The following is an 18,910-nucleotide window of genomic DNA, read 5'->3' as shown; positions in this document are numbered from 1 at the left end:
TGATCTTTAATTAAATCGTGCCAGGAGGTTTTCTTTGGCAGGAGCCTGGAATGTTGCAGTCTTGAATTTGCTGAGGGACGTCCTTCGGACAAGTCAAAGACATTCCCGCTATGCAGCGTCCAGTCACTTGCACTGGTTTAGCAACAAGAAAGCAAGTGCTGAGATAGCAGAGAGGAAAACTGGAAGCTGTTTCTGGGCATAGAAAAACTACTTTAATTTCTGACCCTCAGTTTCCTCTTTGGTAAAATACAAGTAAGATTGTCTTTTTCACAGAGTTATTATGAGTATTTAAAAGCATATATAAAGTCCCCAGCATGCTGTCTGACACAAAACAGATATTCAATAAATACCTGTTATCTCCAATTACCTAACCCATTTCATCTCTTTTATCACTAAACTTCTCATTCCAGCCCAAAGTGATTTCACGCTCTTGCCTTTGCCCACACTGTTCTCTCTGCCTAAAACATCCCAACTTGTCTGCCAAGAAAATTCCTACTCATTCTTCAACACTCAGCTTGACTCACTTCCTCTACAAAACCTTCACACAGCCCTCCTATTTCTACCTTGCCCCAAATTTAATAGCATTTTATACATAATTCTGTGCAGCAGGTTCCATATTTCATGATATTAATCTCACCAGTCCATGAACAAGTCATGGAACAAAACTAAGTACGATTAATGTCTGTGTCCCCAAGACAGCACAGACCTGGCACAATTAGGTAACTAGTAATGGTTGACTGACTAAGGCAGCCTGGTTTAGAGAAGAAAAACACAGGGGCTGGAAGTATCTTATAAAGTCAGCTAATTCAAAATTTTTATTTTATAGTTCCAATATGAAACCCATGGGGTATGTAACTTACCTAAGATCACTCAATGAAAATGCAAAGGACATGACTAGCCTGATTATTCAAATTCTCTTAAAAATACTTTTCCCACTAATTATAACTTGAGACAGAATGAACAAAGAGCTTTATCTGGAAAACTTGGAAAAAATTGTACCTGTAAAGCAAAATGGAAAAAGCAGAGAGATATGGAGTCAAAGATTTAACTTACACTGACATACCTTCACCCTCCCCTCACCCTACCAATAATACCACACATCTTCCTCACTCCTATCACCCCTGCAGATGACTTGCAGAAATCAACACCAGAGGTCTTATAATCCTCTTCTATCATCTTGGGCAATTCCTGACCTGCATCTCCAATGCAGGAGACAGAAGAGACTTGGGTTCAATCCCTGGGTCGGGAAGATTCCCTGGAGCAGAGGATGGCAACCCACTCCAGTATTCTTGCTTGGAGAATCCCATGGAGAGGGGAGCCTGGAGGCCTACAGTCCACAGGGTCACAAAGAGTCAGACACAACTGAAGCGACTTACCATGCACACAGTCCAAGTTAATCATTATTCTCATGATCACACCCTAGACTTTATTCCCAAAATGTTCACTGACTGATATCTAGAGTGAATCATCCAAACAAAACCTCCATGTAGCTCACCTGTTCAAGAACTTCCAAAAGCATTCCTAGACTTTATTTTGAGCTTCAATCCACTATCAGTTAGTCCATCACTTCCTTTTTTCCCTAAACATAAATCACTTAAACATCAAAAAACATCAACTCTCTAAAACTCAAAAACAAAAACATGAACAACCCAATTCAAATATGGGCTAAGGATTTGGACAGACATTTCTCCAAAGAAGATATATGCACATAAGCCAATAAGCACATAAAAAGGTGCTTAATATCACTAATGTTTAGGGAAATGCAAGCCAAAACCACAATGAGATACCACCTTACATCCATTAGGAATGCTACTATCAAAAAAACAAAACAAAACAGAAAATAACAAGTGTTGATGAGGATGTGGAGAAACTGGAACCTTTATGCATTGCTGGTAGAAATATAAGATGGTATAGCCACTATGGAAAATAGTAAACAGTTCCTAAAAAAATTAAAATATTATAGAATTACCATATGATTCAGCAATTCTAATTCTTGGGTCTATATCCAAAAATATTGAAAGTTGAGTTTGGAAAAGCTATCTGTACACTCATGTTCATAATAGAATTATTCACAATAGTCAAAACGTGGAAGCAACTCAAGTGTTCATTGACAGATAATGGATAAGCAAAATGTGGTATGGAATGGAATATAATTCAGAAAATGAAGGAAATTCTACAACATGCTACAACACTGATGAACCTCGAGGATTTTATGCTCAATAAAATAAGTCAATCACAAAAAGACAAATAGTGTATAATTCCATTTACATGAGGTACTTACAGTACTCAAAATTATAAAGACAGAAAGTATAATGGTGTTGACTAGGGGCTAGGGGAAGGGAAGGATGAGAAGTTGTTGTTTAACAGGTATAGAGTTTCAGTCTTACAAGATAAAAAGAGTTATGGGGATGGATGGCAGTGATGCTGTGCTGTGCTGTGCTGTGCTTAGTCGCTCAGTCGTGTCTGACTCTTTTCAACCTCATGGACTGTAGCCCACCAGGATTCCTCAGTCCATGGGGATTCTCCAGGCAAGGATACTGGAGTGGGTCGCCATGCCCTCCTCCAGGAAACCTTTCCAACCCAGGGATCAAACCCAGGTCTCCCGCATTGCAGGCAGATTCTTTGCAGTCTGAGCTACCAGGGAAGCCCAAGAATACTGGAAGGGGTAGTCTATCCCTTCTCCAGGGCATCTTCCTGACCCTGGGTCTCCTGAGTTGCAGGCAGATTCTTTACTGGCTGAGCTACCAGGAAAGTTCCATGGTGGTGATGGTTGTACAATAATGTATTTTTAACACCACTGAGTGGTACACTTGAAAATTATTAAGATGGTAAACTTTATATTATGTGCATTTACCACAATAAAAAAGAAAAAAGTAAGGAGAATTAGAATTTATCATCTAATAAATACACTACAATGTGCCGAAAGTACACAGTGGTATCAAGAGTCATATTACCCCATTAATGCCAGAGTACAGATCAGTAAAATGAGACTTAAGATATTAACTGTGGACACTGGATAATTGACTCTCAGTAAAATTTGTAGGATTATAAGATGGCTTATAATAAAATTTCTCTGCACATGTATATACTAAACCACCCTGATCAAAAAACAAGAAAAATCTACCCCCTTGCCTCCTCTTCCTTTCCAAAATTCAAGTGGCAAAATCCCAGCTTCAGGATAGTTGAGCTTAACTCTCTCCAAACTGCCTCTATACGAAAAGAGCTGAGTATCCTAGAGAACATTACCTGGTTGACTGCTTTAGCTTGAAAATTATGACGCTCTTCCTACTTAAGATTCAGTTCAATTCAGTCGCTCAGTCGTGTCCGACTCTTTGCAACCCCATTAATCCCAGCACGCCAGGCCTCCCTGTCCATCACCAACTCCAGAAGTTCACTCAGACTCACGTCCATCGAGTCAGTGATGCCATCCAGCCTTGCCTCAAATCACCAATTGGGATTCTCATCTACCCCTTCCCTCAGGCAATGATCCAACTTTCAATGAGAAAACAAAAATCTTCTCAGGAGAACTCTATCTTCTTACTCCTAAATCTGTATGTTTCCCTGCACCAGTACCACCCACTGTATCATACAATGAAGGAGGTGTCTCTTCTCTTATCAGAAGTTATCCTCCCCTTCTCTCTTCTCCCTCTACTCCTTCACTTGTACTCCCTCTCACCTGGAATGTTCTTCTCCTTCAGCAGCTACATTAACCTCCCTCTCTCTCTCTCACACACATATTCAGTCATTCAGCAAATATTAATACTCATTTAGCTCATACTCATTAATACTCATAATGTAACAATTCTAGTCTAGCTGAATAGAACAAAGCCACTGTGTCCGTGGACTTTATGGATTGATTAGTAAGAGAAGTGAAGAAATAAATAAATAAATATACAATGTCAAGTCCATAATGAAAATTAAACAGTAGTTCGTGTGAATATAAATGGACAGGGATGGGGGTGGTACACACGATAATGATCAGGACAGGCTTCTCTGAGGAAAAGACACTTAAGACATGGATGAAGTGCAACAGCAAATCACAGTAATATATGGAAGTATTTTAAGCAAAGGGAGCAGTAAGCACAAATGTCCTAGATAAGAATATTTGGGGCATACAGAATAGTAAAAAGGCCAGCAATACAGAAGTTGAGTGAACAAGGAGAAATGTGGTTAAGAGTTTAAGAGCAGAGATGTAGCCAGAGGTCAGAATAGGCTGGACCTTACAGGCCACAATAAATTTGGATTTTGTATCAAGTGTGAGAAGACACTCAAGAATTTATGTTTTGAATAAACCACTATGGCTGCAGAGTACTGACTGCAGAGGAGCAAAGGAAAAGCAGAGAAACAATTAAGTTATCACAATAATTCACATGAGAACTGATGATGGCTTAAATGGATCACAGTAGGCAGAGAGCATTTTGAAGGTAGAGCCAAAGACTTATTTAGAGACTAAATATACAATGTAAGAAAAAAAGGAAAAACCAAGAAGATCTCTAAATTTTTGACCTGAGCTAGAATAGTGGATGAATATGAACATGCTATGCATCTCCTATTCAAAGACACACACACACACACACATCCCTTGACATTCACATACTCCTCCAAACACTATTTATTTCTTTGTTCCCCTTCATAATACAGCTTCTCAAAAGAACTGTCTACTTATACTATCTCCACTTCCTCCTCTTCTGCTTGCCAACTAACACCCTACTATTTGGCCAAAAGTAGTCTTGTCAAGCCTCCTTGTCAATCATCTCCACGTTGCCAATCAAATGGTCACTACTCTGTCCTCATCTTACTCGACCTCCCAGCAGTATTCAATGTAATTGACCTCCCTTCTCTTTCAAATGCTCTACTTTTTTTGGCTTCTGGAAAAGCACATTCACCTAACTTTCCCTCTATATTTCTGTCCATTCCTATCTCCTTTGTAGACTCTTCCTTCACTAGCTATCCTACACACGTCCCAGGCTAGGAAGCTCCTTTCCTCACAATACACTCTGTCCTAGATGTTCATCCATTCCCATAACTTAACATATTATCTATATGTTGATGAAACCCAAGTTTTTATCTTTAGTCCCAAAGCTTTTTCAGACCAATAACTATCTGTTAGATCAGCAGTCTCCAACCTTTTCGGGGCCAGGGACGGGTTTCACAGAAGACTATTTTTCCACAGACAGGGTGGGGGCACAGGGGGAGGGGATGGGGAGGTTCAGTTTAGATGCTAATGCAAGCGATGATTCAGGCAATGTAAGTGATGGGGAGGGGCAGACAAAGTCTCACTCGCTTGCCTCCTGCTGTGTGGCACAGTTACTAACTTGGGCCCAAGAGTTGGGGGCCACTCTTTTAAATATTTTGCCTGCATGTCTCAGTTCAGTTCAGTTCAGTCGCTCAGTCATGTCCAATTCTTTGCGACCCCATGAATTGCAGCATGCCGGGCCTCCCTGTCCATCACCAACTCCCGGAGTTCACTCAAACTCACGTCCATCGAGTCAGTGATGCCATCCAGCCATCTCATCCTCTGTCGTCCCCTTCTCCTCCTGCCCCCAATCCCCCCCAGCATCAGAGTCTCTTCCAGTGAGTCAACTCTTCGCATGAGGGGGCCAAAGTACTGGAGCTTCAGCTTTAGCATCATTCCTTCCAAAGAAATCCCAGGACTGATCTCCTTCAGAATGGACTGGTTGGATCTCCTTGCAGTCCAAGGGACTCTCAAGAGTCTTCTCCAACACCACAGTTCAAAAGCATCAATTCTTCGGCGCTCAGCTTTCTTCATAAGTACCCTAAAGCTAATTTCAACAAATGGAATTCTGGGTTTTTACAACATGTATCATGAATTTTAATTATATTTGCTTACTTATTATACATCTCTCTCACTAAACAGTAAGCTTTACAAAGGAGCAACTTTGTCTGTTTTATTTATCAATGTATTCTTAGAAATGGGGCTTAATAACAGTAAACACCAAGATTTACTAGACCTTCTCTGTCTAGTAATCATTCACATGCTAACAGGAGAGACAGATACAAAAACCCCAATGACAGTACAACATGGTAAGTGCCACTATGAGTGACAAGACGATGCACATGAATCCAAAAAAGGGGCCCTTAGAATGATACTCAATATTTTGTAATACTGATAAGGGAAAAGAATGTGAAATATATATATAATTACATCACTTCACTGTGCACCTGAAACTAACACAATATTGTAAATCAACTACACTTCAATGAAGAAAAATAAAAATAGAAGCCCTTAACAGCCTAGGAATCAGGGAAGACTTTCTTAAGAAGGTAACTTCAAAGGTATTTTTGCAGGATAAAAGTAAGTACAGCTATAACTGCTGCTGCTGCTGCTAAGTTGCTTCAGTCGTGTCCGACTCTGTGCAACCCCATAGACAGCAGCCCACCAGGCTCCCCCGTCCCTGGGATTCTCCAGGCAAGAACACTGGAGTGGGTTGCCATTTCCTTCTCCAATGCATGAAAGTGAAAGGGAAGTCACTCAGTTGTGTCCGACTCTTAGCGACCCCATGGACTTCAGCCTACCAGGCTCCCCCATCCATGGGACTCTCCAGGCAAGAGTACTGGAGTGAGGTGCCAGTGCCCTCTCCACAGCTATAAAGTACCTACTATATATTCTTTTCTTTTTTATATATAATTATTTTAAACTTTATAACTCAAGATATTTATAAATATCTTCTATTTTATATATGAATATTAGAAAGATTAAAAACCAGTACCTAGTAGGTGAACTGAGGTCAGTTTAGTTTTAATCCCTTTCCCTCTTCCTTCTTTTATTTTGTTTTGTTTTTTGCTATAGCACAAGGTATCACTAAAAATACTTCTCATGCTTGCCACCTACCATTTATTTGACCTTAAAGAAAACACTGTGTTTCTCAGGTGGTGCTAGTGGTAACGGAGAAGGCAATGGCACCCCACTCCAGTACTCCTGCCTGGAAAATCCCATGGATGGAGGAGCCTGGTAGGCTGCAGTCCATGGGGTCGCTAAGAGTCGGAGACAACTGAGTGACTTCCCTTTCACTTTTCACTTTCATGCATTGGAGAAGGAAATGGCAACCCACTCCAGTGTTCTTGCCTGGAGAATCCCAGGGACGGGGAGCCTGGTGGGCTGCCACCTATGGGGTTGCACAGAGTCGGACACAACTGAAGTGACTTAGCAGCAGCAGCTAGTGATAAAGAACCTGCCTGCCAATGCAGGAGACATAAGAGACGTGGGTTCAATCCCTGAATCAAGAGGATCCCCTGGAGGAAGAGCTGGCAGCCCACTCCAGTATTCTTGCCTGGAGAATCCCATGGACATAGGAGCCTGGCAGGCTACCATCTACAGGGTTACGAAGAGTCAGACATGACTGAAGCAACTTAGCACACATGCACACAGAGAAAACACTAAACCTCTCAACCTCAGTGTTCAGTACAGGGCTCAATTACCAGTCTCTAAAGCAAAGCATCCTCTTTCTAGCCCCTTTCTTTCATTTTTAAGGATTGAGGCTCAGTTTTAAACTAGTCAGTGAACAACTCTTGGCATTTCCTCCAGGCTGCAACATCTGAGCATTTTTCATGGCTGAAAATACACTTAGGAACAATCACAATAACATCTATGCAGCACTTCACAGTTTACAAAGTCTTTTCACACATTTATTATTTCATTTGATCCTTACCAACCCTATGAGTTATTAAATCCCTATTTTACACAGGCCAATGGAAATAAAATGCTTCACCTAGCTCCATCTGGTCTCTCGGCTCTATAGTCTGCCAGAAATTGAATTAAGAAATTGGTGGGGTGCAGAAGGGGAGGGGAGTACAAATGACTCATACAGGGAACTCAGCATCAAGTCCCCCAAGTGGCCCAGAGCCAGGAGAAGTTAACAAGGAAAAAGAGTGTTTCCCTTCCAAAATAATGAGTGTTTAGCTATGGCACAGTGACCTATCACAGGTATCTGTTCTTTTTTCATATCAGCAGCACCTAGAGTCTAGCCTCACAGATAGGCAGAAAGGAAAACATAAGAAAACCCTCTGTACACTGTATGTACACACAGAGTCAGAAGATAATGTGGTATAAAAGCACAGATATCACCTGTAGAGAAGACCTGAGTTTAGGGTCCAGGTCTGCCACTTACTGAAATCAAAAGTTCCCTCCTCTGCATTATTATAGCTCCCTGTGCTTCTCTTACATCACATATCGTTATCACATGAGGTTTCAGATACCCACTCTTAGACTTGCACTGGAAGGCAGCAACTTAGTTCAATTTCCATTTTTGCATCCCCAACACCTGGTACCATAACTAACATAGATGGTTCAGAGAAGGTTTAAGGATGAACAGATATCATATTCAAAGTTTTTTGTACATAAGCACATTGTCTAGACAGTAAGTATATGTATAATAGCAATCTTGCCTTGTTATCTCTGCTTTCCCTCTCACTGTCCCACATTGAGGACACTCCTGAAAAAAGGTTTGCAGAGGAGAAAACAAATCAGCCCAAAAAGCTAGTTTTCAGAGAGAAAGAAAATGAATGTATATGGTCCTCTTTCCCAAACTACAGTGTTTCCCAATACAGCAACCTCTAGCCCTAAACAACCCCTATCTTACCCAGGCCACTCTCTTCTTCAAAAGACCACTATTCTTCTCCCTCAGGATTCTTCCTTCTCTCCCTCCAACCCACTCCTGCTATCCTCCTCTTCTTCCCTAGGTTCACAGGTCTGCCTCCCTTCCTTCAGGTCAGCAAAGCTTCTAAGCTGCTAAAGAGTCTTTGTGTACTTCCTAGTTGCTCACCGTTTCCCTGGAGGCTCAGATGATAAAGCATCTGCCTACAATGCGGGAGACCGGGGTTCGATCCCTGGATCAGGAAGATCCCCTAGAGAAGGAAATAGCAACCCACTCCAGTACTCTTGCCTGGAAAATCCCATGGACAGAGGAGCCTGGTAGGCTACAGTCCATGGGGTCACAAAGAGTGAGACATGACTGAGGGACTTCACTTTAGTTGCTCATCTCACTAAAGGAAGTTAGAGCCTCCAGAAAACTCTTGCCCTCCTCCCACACCAGTTCCTAAGTCCTCCCACCCCAGTTCCTAAGTCCTCCCCTTCCCATCTGGCTTACTCATTCTGCCTCTGGGAAATGAGGTGGGGGACAAATCCAGGAAGAAAGACTGCTTACTGTTGGGCCCACAGCAAGGCAAAGAGGCAGTAAGGAGAGACTGGTGCTTGGGAAAGATAGATTCATGGTGAAAGGCAAAAGTAAGGGAGCTGGGTAGGGAATAGTGTTTGAATTTCACTAACAACATAGCAAAAGTCCCTGCAAACCAGTAACCTGCCAAGAATGAGAAAGCTGAACCAAAAGGAAAAGAGAAGAAAGCCTAATCAAGAAGAGAAGGACTCAAGAGGAAAACTGGCTATGGAGGGGAAAGAACTAGAAAGGGAAAGTATGAGAGGAAAGGGGAGCAGGAAAAAGAAAATGGGAATGGGAGAAAAAGTGAGTAGAGCACAGGACAGGAAAAATGATCAGGAGTAGGAAGTAGAAAGGCAACTGGTGAGAAGATAAGGTGGTAGAGTCATAGAAAAACTAAGGGAAGAAGGCAGTCCAAAATAATCAAGGTAGATTAGTATCAGCCTGACATATGTTTCTTGGTCCCAGATGATCATGATTAAGACATTACACAGTCTCAAGGTCTGTCATTAGCTCAACATTCTAAGGAGGAAGTTCCAGAGAAGATAGCAACGTTTAAAGCAGCTTTATGCCCAAGTATCAAAGAACTGACCAATTTGGAGAAAAACTATTAATATACCTTGACCTGCTTCTTCCCTGCTCTGTCTCCCTACGACCAATATACCTACTGCTACTGCTAAGTTGCTTCAGTCATGTCCGACTCTGTGCGACCCCATAGAAGGCAGCCCACCAGGCTCCTGAGTCCCTGGGATTCTCCAGGCAAGAACACTGGAGTGGGTTGCCATTTCCTTCTCCAATGCATGAAAGTGAAAAGTGAAAGTGAAGTCGCTCAGTTGTGTCCAACTCTTAGCGACCCCATGGACTGCAGCCCACCACGCTCCTCGGTCCATGGGATTTTCCAGGCAGGAGTACTGGAGTGGGGTGCCATTGCCTTCTCCGAATACACCTACACTCAATAATTAAAAAACCACCATTCTTAACCTCTGCCTTGTCCATGAAGTCACAGAGTCCTGAGCAGCCCAGTAAGATGCCATTCAAAAGATTGGCTGGAAGACAAGGTACCAAGATCTGTTTCCCAAGTTTGCCTATCTCCTACAGTGTTGAGGGGCACATTTCTGCAGTCTACTCTAGGGCTTTTACCAAGTTGCCTGTCCAAAAGGCAGTTTGGCAGTCTGAAAATGCCAGTCACAAACAAAATGTCAAGCCCTTTGCTGCACAGATAAGGAAACTGAGGCCCACAAAGGCTGCCTAAATAGGACTAATTCCCCCTCACCCCAAGTCTCTCATCTCTCAGTTCACTCCACCTCTTAACAAGTCATTTATAATACAGTGCCCCTTCTCAGGACCGGAGAGAAAAGCCCCCTCGGTCTGGCAGGACAGCAGCTAATCCAAAGCAGAGGGAAGCATCACCCCAGTCGCCAAGCAGAAGGGTGCTTGCAAAGAAGCAAGGATCCTCAGGCAGAGCAAGTTCCCCAAAACCAGCTTCCCCTTCAGAGCCTTCCCTAGCCAGGGCTCTGGTTCCAGCCCTGGCCTAGCCCTGGGTGGGCTCATCTGAGCATTCCACCATAAACCCCTTCTCTTACTTAGGGTCTCTTAAGGGAAGAGACCCTAAGTCTACCGGACCCGCGTCACCAGTCCCCGGAAACCAGCAGAGCCGTCCCCCCTCCCCAGCACCGCCCAGCTGAGCATGCCCCAGGGTGGGCCAGCATTACCTGGTCGGGGGAGCCGGCCCCGGCATCTCTGCCTGCGGTTTCTGTCGCAGAGCCGCACCTCTCCCACGCCTGGTCGGCTGCACGACACCCAGGCTCCACCCGGGCAGCTATACTTGGCTGGGGCCGGGCTCGCAGCAGCTCAGCCGCCCGAGCTGTGGCTCTGGGGTGCAGCACGCTCCCGCCCTCACAGGGCGCAGCAAAGGCTCAGCTCTGGGGTTGGCGAAGCAGAAGGGGCGGGGAAACAAGGGAGGGAAGGAGGCGGGAGAAAACCCGCTTCTCCTTTCAGTAAAGAAGCTCTGAGGGAAAGCAGAGAGACCTTCCCACCCCCTCAGCTATTCTCCCCCACCTAGTCTTCAGCAGGGGGTACTTCTCAGTGAATCCAGGCTTTCCGGGGACTGTCTGAGCTTCCTGAGTGGGCCCCAGAGTCAAGAAAGAGAACCAGAGCTCTTCTGTGCCTTTGCTTCTCCAGCTGGGTCTGGACCCAGGACAAGTCAAATCAAACCTACCATTCATTCTATATTGGGCTTCAAGCAAAGAAACTGACCCACCCACACCCCAAACAAAGGTGTCAGGTTCTAATTCGAATGCCCCAGGGAAAACATTGGGCGGATGCTTATAGCTGCTTCTAAGCAAAGAAATCTCTGTAGCAGCTACCATTTATTAAGTGCTATTCTGTACCAGGTACTTCACAAAATGTTATGTCTATCTCACCAACCTTAGAAAGTAGTTGTTTGTTGTTATTTAGTCGCTAAGTCGGGTCCAACTCTTTTGCATCGCTTTGGACTATAGCCCTCCAGGCTCCTCTGTCCGTGGGATTTCCCAGGCAAGAAAACTGCAGTGGGTTGCCATTTCCTTCTCTAGAAGAATCTTCCCAACCCAGGGATCGAACCCACATCTCCTGTACTGGCAGGCAGATTCTTTCCCACTGAGCCATCAGGGAAGCCCCACCAATTCACATGTGTCAAAACTGAGTTCTGGGCTTCCCTAGTGGCTCAGTGGTGAAGTCTGCCTGCCGGTGCAAGAGACATGGGTTCACTCTCCAGTCTGGGAGGATCTCACATGCCATAGAGCAACTAAGCCAGGGTGCCACAACCACTGAGCTTGTGTTCTAGAGCCTATAACCTGCAACTACTGAGCCCACGCGCAGCAACTACTAAAGCCCATGAGCCCTTGGGCTGGGCTCCACGACAAGAGAAGCCATCACTGCAACTAGAGAGTAGCCCCTGCTCACCAAAACCAAGACACCAGTCAAAACAAAAAAAAACTGAGTTCCATGAAAACATGGTTTTGTACAATAAGTATTTCTTAAACACAGACTGTGAATCAGGCATTGTAAAGGGCCCTGAGCAGAACACATTACAGAATATTTACCAACACTGGCCCAGACCCTCTAAATCCTAGTGTTGACCCCCCAAAATTGAAACAATAAATTAAAAAAAAAAAAACTTTCACACATTTCCAAGTGCTTCATAAGGGTAATTTACCTTGTCAATTACCTCTATAAACTGCCCTTGAGAGATATCAGGAGTCAAGAGAATGTAGGACCTCTTGGGGGTCATAACTTGGAGTTTGGGTTTTGTTCTAGGTTTTAGCAATGGGAAAGATTTGGAAAGTTTTAAGCATAATGACAAGGTCTAATCTATATTTTTTTTTAAATCACCGACTGCTGAATGGAAAACAGAGCAGACAGTTATGAAAATGAGAAGTCAGTAAATTCTTTCAGAACTTTAGCCAAGAGAAGAAGGTAATGATTTAGACTAATACATTGGAGAGAAGAAGGTAATAATTTAGACTAATATATTGGAGAAGAGATAAGGAGAAATAAACATATTCTAGAGATAGATGGCTTGGAAGCAGCAGCAAAAATTGGTAAAAGACAGGATGTGATGAGTGAGAGACGGCAGTGACTTCCCCAAGACCACACACCTGGTAAAGGACTGACTCATTCCAACTTTGGTTTGACTCCCAAGCCTATGCTTTATTTCTCTCTGCCATGTCAATTATCTTTGTAGCAACAAAGAGATGTCTGCCATATCCCTCTTCCTACAGCCTGGCAAAGAGCAGGTAGCCAGTATTACGTCTGATCAGAAATTTAAGTGTACTATAGGGAAACTTTATGGAATTTACCCATTTTCCCTGAGAGATGTCCACACGTCCATTCAATATACCAACATAATCTGCTTACAGGAGGATGCAGGGAAAGAACTCCAGGAGCACAGAAAAGAGCTCTTCTGTTAAGTATCTTTCACCCTTCCCAGACCCTCAGTACCTGTGCTATTACAACTACCAAAATCTCAATTTTAGTGGAGGAGATGGAATTTCTTGAAAATCTCTTCCAGCATGGAGATAATTAGTCGATAATACAGACTAGAGGGGTCTGCTGCACTATGAGAACTCAGATTCAAAGTAGTTTTAGAATATTCTTTTAACCCCCATACCCATGTCCCTCAACTTATGAATGAGAGGAGAACCGAAAAGAGTTCTCAGTCCCGAACATAGTTCATAACATCTGACCTTACCTAATTTCCCAAGCATCTGCTCTTATATATGGGCTCTGCTGACATGTGAAGGAACAGAAAGCTCAGGAGCAATGAGCACTATGAGACAATGCTTCCTAATATTCAGCCAAGTGCCTCTCTGTAAACTTCTAATTCTACCTCCAAGAGCACTCAGAAAGCATCCTTCAGTGCCAAGTCATATCAAAGGCTTTCAGATATGTGTATATGATGATGTATCATGGCCATGCACTTTTTCTCTTCTCCAAAATAAACACATTCAGTTCTTTTAATTATCTGTTCATTCAACAACTATTTAAGCAAAGTGTACAAACCACCAGAGACACACATATCATCAAAGAGGACCACACCTTCAAGGAGTTTATGGTTTTGGTATGCTGGTTTTTAACTCTCCCTATGTATCAAAATTATCTGGGAAGATTTAAATATATATACTTAAGTCCTAGCAGAGAATTTTACTAAATTGGTCTGGGATATAGCCTAGGCGACATATCTTATGAATATAACTCTAGCTATATATAGGTATCTATCAGAGGACTAATACTACCTGACTTCAAGACTTATTATAAAGCTACAGAGATAAAGGCAGCATGTTATTGGTGAAAGAATAGACAAATATATCAATGGAACAGAATAGAGACCCTAAATAGACATACACAAATACAGCCAACTGACACTCGACAAATGAGCAAAGGAAATTCAATGGAGAAAGAATAGTCTTTTCAATAAATGGTGTGAGAACAACTTGACCTCCACCTGCAGAAAAATTTAGAAACAGACTTTACACTTTTCACAGAAATTAACTCAAAATGTATCACAGACCTAAATGTAAAATGCAAAACTATAAAAAAAGAAAAAGTCTAGAAGATAACAGAGAGAAAATCTAGATGACTTCAGATTGGGTGATGGCTTTTTATACAACAAAATCACAATCCATAAAAGAAAAAGCTGAAAACTTGGGCTTATTTAAAAATTAAAACTTTTGCTCTGCAAAAGACCCTTTAAGAGAATGAAAAGACAAGTCATAGACTTGGGAAAACATTGCAAAATACACATATGATAAAGGATTTATATTCCAAATATACAAAGAACCCTTAAAATTCAACAATAAGAAAACACACAACCCAATCAAAAACTGGACAAAAAATCTAAACAGACACCTCATCAAAGAAGATATAGAGATGGCAAATAAACACATGAAAAGATAATCCCCCATGTATCATTAAGTGAAAGTGAAGTCACTCAGTCATGTCCGACTCTTTGCGACCCCATGGACTGTAGCCTACCAGGCTCCTCTGTCCTGGGATTTTCCAGGCAATAGTCCCAGAATGGATTGCCATTTCCTTCTCCAGGGGATCTTCCCAACCCAGGGATCGAACCCAGGTCTCCTGCATTGTAGACAGACGCTTTACCGTCTGAGCCACCAGGGAAGTCATTTGTCATTAGGGACTTGCAAATTAAAGCACAACAAAATACCACTAGATACCTATTAAAATGGCTAAAACCCAAAACAGTGACACCACCAAATATTGCTGAGGATGTGGAGCGACAAGAATTCTCATTCACTGCTAAGGGAATATTGGAGAAGGCAATGGCACCCCACTCCAGTACTCTTGCCTGGAAAATCCCATGGACAGAGGAGCCTGGTTGGCTGCAGTCCATGGGGTCACTAAGAGTCGGACATGACTGAGAGACTTCACTTTCACTTTTCACTTTCATGCATTGAGAAGGAAATGGCAACCCACTCCAGTATTCTTGCCTGGAGAATCCCAAGGACGGGGGAGCCTGGTAGGCTGCCGTCTATGGGGTCACACAGAGTCGGACACGACTGAAGCGACTTAGCAGCAGCAGCAGCTAAGGGAATATAAAATAGTACAGCCACTTTGAGAGAGGGTTTGGCAGTTATAAAGCTAAATATAGGCTTACCAAACAATCTAACAATTGCACTCCTAGATATTTATCTAAATGAGTTGAAAAATCTGTCCACAAATATTTATTGCAGCCTTATTCATAACTGCCAAAATTCAGAAGTAACCAAGATATGCTTCAAATAGATGAATGGATAGACAAACATCCATAGAATGTGCATTAAATTCAGCAATAAACAGAAATGAACTATTAAAACATTAAAAGATCTTTACCAGTTCAGCCACCAGGAAAGCCCATTAAAAGACTTAAAAAACCCCAAATACATACTGCTAAATGAAAAACATTAGTCTGAAAAGGCTGACTCCAATTACAGAATATTCAGGAAAAGGAAAAACTAGAGATGCAGCAAAAAGATCAGTGGTTGCCAGGCACTAAGAAAGTGGTGGCAAGATGTGTAAGTGAAACACACATTTTTTATATAGGAAAACTATCCTGTGTGATACTATAATAGTAGATACCTGATACTATGACTTTCTCAAAATCCATAAAACTGTACAACACAAAGAGTGAACCCTAATATAAACTATAGGCTTTGGTTAATAATAACGTGCCAATACTAATTCATCAATTGTACCTACTAATGCAAGATGTTAAGCACTTTCAGAGGAATGCTGGGAGCAGTGGGACAGATGTGGAGTATGGTCTTTGCACTTTTTGGTTAATTTTTCTACAAGCCGAAAACAGCTCTAAAAATAAAATCTATTAAAATAAAAAATAAAGGGAAAGTATCAAACAAAAAAAGACATATAAGATAAACTTAATTTTCTTTTTATTAGATTCATTAGGCATAAAAGTACTCTGTCAAATTGTTGTACAAGTTCCTGCTGTTTCTGCTGCTGCTGCTAAGTCGCTTCAGTCGTGTCTGACTCTGTACGACCCCACAGATGGCAGCCCACCAGGCTCCCCTGTCCCTGGGATTCTCCAGGCAAGAATACTGGAGTGGGTTGCCATTTCCTACACACTCTCAATTTCTATGCTTACCTCATTCCAGACTGTGAAGAGTTACAAACTCTACTTTGAGTAGTGATGCTTTAGGGCACTTTCCATTAAACACAGTTCTGTCTGCAGTGAACCTCTTACTGCCTGGTTCCCCATGGGGAATATGACAGTCTAAGTGCAGTCCATCCTCTATAGAATGTAGCTGGACTCACCTCCATTAACTATACTTAGTACTTCCAATAATTCAGTCTGAAGCTCCACTAGCTTTAAAGTAACAGTAGTACCTTTGGCTGACATTGGGCTTAAGCAGCCAAAACCACAATTTTCTTATTAAGCATAGCATCATGCTAGGTCTCCTCTAGGGTCCCCATATGTCGCCATTTCTTTGAAACTTAAAATGTAGAACTTCACTGTCATCTTCCTTAAATTTCATCTTTTTGCCTTCAATCCACCTTATCAAGGTCCCTTGCTCTCTCATTCACTCTCTTCTCTCTCTCGTGCCATCTAGCACAGTAGCTTTTCTTTCCATTCTTTATCACCTGCAAATGTAATAAGTACTCTATCTCTTCAAACATTTATCAAACACATATAATGTGGTCTTGCCTGTACTTGGTCATCAGGATTAAACATGACCTAGAAATGGCCTATGATTCCAAGAATCATAACTAAGAAGGGAGGCTAGCATACAGAAAAATGTAAAAGGTGTTGCACTAGAAAATTGAATAAACAAAATAAACAGGATATGGTGGAAGAAACTACAAAACATGAATGATACAGTATAAGGGAGGACCACTGATGTCTTCAGCAAGAAAGAGCAGATTCAGGCACCTTCTGTTTTTAGACCTCAGTTCTCAAAAACCAGATGCTGGTTTGGTGACAGAAGGCAGACCAGCCAACTCACATGCTGTCTCTTTCAGAGGTGAGCTACAGGAAGCTTGGCTAAGCTTGGTTCCTCTGATGAAATGAAAGACACGTGAAATTGAGGTATATTACTGAGGGCTAATAGACTATTGGCTAAATATATGAAAAAGCAGAATCAGATGAAGTAGAAGGGACTTTAAAAGACTAAACTATACAGTTAAAGAAAGTAAGTAAATCTAAGATACATAATAACATGCCCAAGTTTACAGAAGTTGGCAGTTGACTCCTTTTAAGTCCAATTACTCCTTGCATTTATATAGTCTTTTGTTTTTACAAAGTAAAAAAATCACAAACTATTCTTTCAACCCAAGGACCTTGACCAGTGATGTTTTGTCTATGAAGTCACCTTAGCCTAATCAGGACCTTTCAGGTCATTTAGATGCAAGCACTGTTCGGTTCAGTTCAGTTGCTCAGTCATATCCAACTTTTTGTGACCCCATGGACTGTAGCATGCCAGGCTTCCCTGTCCATCATCAACTCCCAGAGTTTATTCAAACACAAGTCGGTTGACTTGGTGATGTCATCCAACCAACTCATCCTCTGTCATCCCCTTCTCCTCCTGCATTCAATCTTCCCCAGCATCCAGGTCTTTTCCAATGAGTTAGTTCTTCCCGTCAGGTGGCCACAGTGTTGGAGTTTCAGCTTCAGCAACAGTCCTTCCAATGAATATTCAGGACTGATTTCCTTTAGGATTGACAGGCTGGATCTCCTTGCAGTCTAAGAGACTCTCAAGAGTCTTCTCCAACACCACAGTTTAAAAGCATCAATTCTTCAGCACTGAGCTTTTTTTATAGTCCAACTCTCACATCCATATGTGACTGCTGGAAAAACCATAGCTTTGACTAGATGGACTTTTATTGGCAAACTAAGGTCTCTGCTTTTTAATATGCTGTCTAGGTTGGTCATAACTTTCCTTCCAAGGAACAAGCATCCTTTAATTTCACAGCTGCAGTCACCATCTGCCGTGATTTTGGAGCCCCAAAAAATAAAGCCTCTCACTGTTCCCATTGTTTCCCCATCTATATGCCATGAAGTGATGAGACTAAATACCATGATCTTCATTTTTTAAATGTTGAGTTTTAAGTCAACTTTTTCATTCTCCTCCTTCACTTTCCTCGAGGCTCTTCAGTTCTTCTTTGCTTTCTTCCATAAGGGTGGTGTCATCTGCATATCTGAGGCTATTGGTATTTCTCCTGGCAATCTTGATACCAGCTTGTGCTCATCCAGCCCGGCATTTCACATGATATACTCTGCGTCTCAGTTAAATAAGCAGGGTGACAATATACAGCCTCAATGTACTCCTTTCCCAATTTGGAACCAGTCTGCTGTTCCATCTCCAGTTCTAACTATTGCTTCTTGACCTGTATACAAATTTCTCAGGAGGCGGGTAAGATGGTCTGGTATTCCCATCTCTTGAAAAATTTTCCACAATCTGTTGCCATCTACACAGTCAAAGGCTTTGGCGTAGTCACTAAAGCAGAAGTAGATGTTTTTTTGGAACTCTTGCCTTTTCGATGATCCAATGGATGTTAGTAATTTGATCTCTGGTTCCTCTGGCTTTTCTAAATCCAGCTTGAACATCTGTAAGTTCACAGTTGATATACTGTTGAAGCCTGGCTTAGAGAATTTTGAGCATAACTTTGCTAGCGTGTGAAATGAGTGCAATTGTGCAGTAGTTTGAGCATTCTTTGGCATTGCCTTTCTTTGGGATTGCAATGAA

At 42.2% G+C, this 18,910-nt stretch overlaps 1 protein-coding gene across 5 annotated transcripts in view; it reads right to left on the bottom strand.

The window, feature by feature from the left end:
- PAK1 (p21 (RAC1) activated kinase 1) overlaps window positions 1-18,910 on the bottom strand; it is a 160,203-nt gene that overhangs the window by 85,316 nt on the left and 55,977 nt on the right. The window contains exon 1 of one of the 5 annotated variants that reach the window (XM_061406167.1): window positions 10,886-11,090. The exons of 3 other annotated variants lie outside the window; for them this stretch is intronic. The gene's annotated coding sequence lies outside the window, so the exon portion shown is untranslated. Of the gene's footprint in view, window positions 1-10,885; window positions 11,091-18,910 lie in introns of those variants that run through there. One more of the 5 variants, XM_061406171.1, reaches the window with a different exon arrangement.

Source organism: Bos javanicus, chromosome 29 (genome assembly GCF_032452875.1).
Source record: "Bos javanicus breed banteng chromosome 29, ARS-OSU_banteng_1.0, whole genome shotgun sequence".
Lineage (NCBI taxonomy): Eukaryota > Metazoa > Chordata > Mammalia > Artiodactyla > Bovidae > Bos > Bos javanicus.
Note: the sequence above shows the minus strand (reverse complement) of the source record. Positions and strands in the feature narration are given on the sequence as shown.